Raw genomic sequence first — 5,178 nt, 5'->3', positions numbered from 1 at the left:
CAGTCGAGATAATCCTGTACGGTACAAGCTGTGTGGGCATTGGCATTGTCATCCTGGATGACAAATTATTGCTAAACCTTTCCCTAGCATATGGCAGAAATATTGTCTTCACATTATGCCTTTAGAAGGCATCATTGGTGTTTCTCCGGAAGATATGAAGAGCGGTTTATCTCCCATAATCAATAACTCCTCAAACATGTTCTGCGCCACCTCCCTTAGGAAACAGTCTACCCACATTTGTTTTCCAAGCAAACAATGAACACGAATCCTACCACCAGCTTTAACAAGCCACAAACAAGACTCTTCTAAAAAGATGACATGCCGCCAGTGTCATAACTGTACGTTGGCATGTCGCCAGTGTCATAACTGTAAGTTGGCATGCTGTTTTGGCTAAGTAGCTCGGCGAGAGCTGTGAATTCTGGTTAATATCGGTTTTCAGACAACCGTTCTTGCAAAATAATCTTGTTTAGTCGGCTTCCTATCCAAGTTGTTTTGAATACCCTGTAATAAACGTGTTCATGCCATTCCTATCTTAATGGGTTGCAAGACTTCTTTTAACCTTGATGTGTTAAAATGACCAAAATACGATAATCTCAGGTAACAATTTCCGACGTTTACCACTATACTTTTTTGAAACAGCGTTTCCTGTAATCCGAGACGTTCTAGGATTCTGGAAACAGTACACTGAGGTGTTCTGAAAATTTCAGTTTGCTTCATACCATTTTTGAACAGTCAAACAATTTGACGATCTATAATTTCTGGCGCGTGTGGACTCCATCCACACCAAGCACAGATAAATTGTATGAACGAAGCTTTAAATTATTTCACAAAAGATTATACCAAAAACAAACTCTTTTATACCAAACAGATATGTGTTTGTTCTTCTTATAGTAAAACCACATCGGACTATCGCCGAGCCCACCGTTGTGAATCCGGAGACTTACCGGGGTACTAGCGGCAGGCACAGATTCTCAAAACAACTTATATGGATCAGAAAAACAACTCGTGTATATTTATCCGGTCACATCTATCTTCTGTGTTACTGCTTGGACATTTACTTAGTAACTACTCCATACATGTAAACAATGACATCAATATTTAACAGTATACAAACATCTTGGACAAAGTTGTGAATATTTAACATCTTATTGTTTCAAGAGATATAAACAACTGGAAGATAACTTCCGAAACGGAAAATAAAGCAAGTAGAACTTTGTCTATAAACTCTGTTTCGTTACATTTTAATGTAAAATTCAAAAACATGGAAAGCTATTTCAGTTCGCTGCATCTATCGACATTTTGAAGCTCATAAACAACATCAGTATTTAAAATAATTTTAACTAATGCACTATCTTACTTATATATAAAAAAAAAGTTCAAGCGATATTTTATATTAATCTAAAAAAACACAAATAAAGAAATTGCTATAAAGACCTGCATCCTTTAACTTAATATATTTTTGTTTGATCAGGCACTATTAAGCAGAACAGAGTGAACTCATAACCACTACTTTTTTCCATATCATAAGTTCATTCTTCATAAATAATGCAATCCAGCCGCTAATAAGGGCCCAAAATATTTATCAAACATAGGGAAGAAGGTTAAAAGTACAGAAGTCAATTACCGGTTTTTTAAATTAGCAGCCTCAAAGTAACTTATAAATTTATAATTAATTCAGCTGCTATTTTTCACTGGTAATCTCAGACTCATTTGACCAGTTAAAACACTCAATTCTGAATCTCAGGGTCGCTGTTGTTGTTCTTGTTCTTGTTGTTTTGAACTAAGCACAAAGCTACACAATGGGCTATCTGTGCTCTGCCCACCACGGATATCGAAACCCATATTTTAGCGTTGTAAGTCCGCAGACATACCGCCGAGCCACTGGGGGCCTTCGGGGTCGCAGGTTCGAATCCCCGTTACACCAAATATGCTCGCCCTTTTAACATTGGAGCAGTTATAACGTGATAGATATATAATTAAAACTGTTAAAATTTTATAGTTGATTCCTTCTTTCACTTCCCCCGCTAATACAACAGTACGTCTACGGACTTACAAAGCTAAAGTCAGGGGTTCGATTCACCTCAGTAGGTTCAGCAGAGAGTCCGATGTGGCTTTGTAATAAGAAAATACAAACTCCGTCTCTTGTTTATTAGGCTACTCTTACTTACGAAACATCAAAGTTTAAAAGTATCTAAATCGATTAAAAAGTTTATGCGTTCAGAAGGTGTTTCAGATTATCAATAAAATTATTGATATAATTATACCTTAATCAGTTTACTTCAACAAATAACTAAAACTTTTTCCGTGTTATTTTTCTGCTTCGTAATAGTAACAAAATTAAGTGAAAAATGATATCACAATGATATCTATATACTAGATTTACTTACCATTACAGAATATCACTTTTATTAAATATGGTCGTTATAGTTATAAAAATATTTCTTCATTAAAAATTACCGCTCTCAGATCGGAATGTCAATAAAGATAATTCATTCAACGAACAGAAACCAAAGACCGCCTGAAGGGGTCACCTGTTATAACCCATTCGCAAAACTCTACACTAATGTGTTGTCTTCCGGGCCAGTCATTAGAATCTAAAATGTCACATAAAGGACGCTTACCGTTGCAATTTGTACTGTTGTGACGTCAGTAAAAAAAGGTGCTCGTGCCATAAATCACGAGCATAATTATGTACTTTGAAGGCTGTAACACCATAAAATATATAAATTTGAAAAGCAATAAATAAAAAAACCAATTGGCTACTCTTAATTTTTGTTTTATTCACTCTTGAAGCAGAACGCTTTCCGAGACGTGGTCAATTGTTGAAGCAGTCGAATCGTAATCTGAGGGTCAGGGGTTCGAATCCCCGTTACACCACACATGTTCGCCCTTTCAGTGGCGGGACCGTTATGATGTGATAAATCAATCCCATTATTCGTTGGTAAAAGAGTAGCCTAAGAGTTGGCGGTGGTTGGTGATGACAAGCTGAACTTCCTTCTAGTCTTACACTGCTAAATTAGAGACGGCTACCGCAGATAGCCCTCATGTAGTTTGCGAGAAATTCGAAACAAACAAGCAATTCTAAACAACGAGATCAGAGTCAGATACATTTTGGAACAAGATCAGTAAAAACTGTTAATTGGAAAAGGAGAAATAGGGACCATTAAAAGAATGCAGGAAAACATTGAATCCAAATGTAAATATTATATTTTCCAGCCAAAAACTAGGGGGTTCTAAGAAAGTAAAGAAACAAGGCTGGAAGTGGTGTCTACATTATGTTTTCGAACAAAAAATTTCTATTTTCACTCCATATATACAGCGTTTATCAATTTTAGTAAAGTCAAACTAGGGATTTATATTAATTTAAGTATTTTATCGTAGATATATCACCAACCAAATGTATTGACGAAAACCTATTCCACAACCAAAATACAATTGTAATATGTGATCTAAATAGTAAACATAAAAACTTTGACATAAATCAACAAATACAAATGAAAGCCACCTATTACAATTCATTGATGAAATACCATCGCCCTAATAAACGACAGTGAACCTACGCATACCACGTATACTACAAATACAACTGATACCTTAGACACCTCCTTAAATATCAGACCAAAGTTATTAAATTTGAACGTGGGAAAAGATATTGACAGTGATCTTCTACCAATATGGTAGATATGGTACCAATATGGTACTTTCGATCTCACCTCTCCCATGAAGATATAACCTTTAAAGAAGACAAATTCGACTACAAAGAAGCTGATAGTTGTAGTCAAATAATCACGGTGTGCCTACTAAAAGCAGCAAATAACTAAAAATAACGCATGGAAATCAAACAAACAACTAATAACACTCATAAAACAACGAAGACAATTAAGAAGACAGTTCATGGCAACAAGAGACAAAGAAATAAAAACACAAATAAGCAGTATGAGAAATAAAATGAGACCAGAAATTATATTGTTAAAATGGACAACTTTTGCTGCAAACTAAATGGAAAAACTGACCCTGGAAAGATTCGGTCGCACCTAAAAAGACTCACTAAAGAAGCCACAACAAGAAAATACGCAACATTAAAACAAAATAACACATTAGCGCACACTGACAAAGATAAACCAGAAGCCTTCAGACAACAACTGCAAAACACTTTCAAAACACAACGAACCAGACGTGAACGCCTATTTTTTCGATACAGTAAATAATTATGTAACAAATAACACAGAATTATACAAACCATATTTTCTAGACAATAATAACAACAATAACACCAATAACATAAATGACTTTTACAATCTACTGTTTACCAGAAAAATAACATTAGCAAATCTACGGGCTCTCAGAAAGTAAAGAAACAAGGCAGGAAGTAGTGTCTACATTATGTTTTTGAGCAACAAATTCTATTTTCCCTCCATGTCTACAGCATTTATCAACTTTAGTAAAGTCGAACTTGTGATTTATATTAATTTTAGAATTTTATAATAGATATATCAAAACAGGTTATTTTCCAAGCAATTTTTGAAATATTGATTTCCACACGCTGTATAGAATTAATAGAAGCATAGAAAACGCAGTAAATTTTTTAAATAACAATGTCGCTTTTATTGAAAATTTAAATTACATGAAAAATAATGTATCCCCATATTTATCGTAAAATAATATTATGTTATTTTGTTCAATTACAGGTAATGAAAATAAAAGCATCCGTCAAGTTCAAGATGTACAAGCCACCAGTGAGGTTCGAACTCACGACTCCTGGTTTACAAGACCAGTGCTCTACCCCTGAGCTATGATAGTTCGTATATATTGGTTAAAAACGCATTATTTCTCTTTAATCTTATACAGTATATTAAATATTCGCTTGTCGTTCAGTGGATTAATTTAGCTTTGTTAAAACGATCACACGTAAAAAAAAACATATTAAGAACATCTCTTCGACAACATTTCCAGCAGTAAGGTTTTCTACTGTTTTCTCATCTGTTCAGATATATAACAGTTGTTTTTTGAAATTACGCATTAAGCTACACCGCTTTTTATTATTGTAAGCAAGCATACATTCGGCTGCGCTACTAGTGGAGGCAGCGCACACAATAGTTCAATTCTGTTTGTTATTCTCCAAACACTGCATAAAGAAAGCATTTATTTGAATTTTATTTTTTAGATTTTTTTACACAT

General features: G+C 34.4%; 1 non-coding gene across 1 annotated transcript; it reads right to left on the bottom strand.

The window, feature by feature from the left end:
- Nucleotides 1-4,728: 4,728 nt before the first annotated feature.
- On the bottom strand, nt 4,729-4,800 carry TRNAT-UGU (transfer RNA threonine (anticodon UGU)). Its single transcript has one exon. It is a non-coding gene; the product is annotated as a tRNA-Thr (tRNA).
- Nucleotides 4,801-5,178: the final 378 nt, after the last annotated feature.

The sequence above is a fragment of the Tachypleus tridentatus genome, chromosome 1 (genome assembly GCF_004210375.1).
Source record: "Tachypleus tridentatus isolate NWPU-2018 chromosome 1, ASM421037v1, whole genome shotgun sequence".
NCBI lineage: Eukaryota > Metazoa > Arthropoda > Merostomata > Xiphosura > Limulidae > Tachypleus > Tachypleus tridentatus.
The sequence above is the reverse complement of the archived record's forward strand: the minus strand, read 5'-3'. Positions and strand labels throughout refer to the sequence as shown.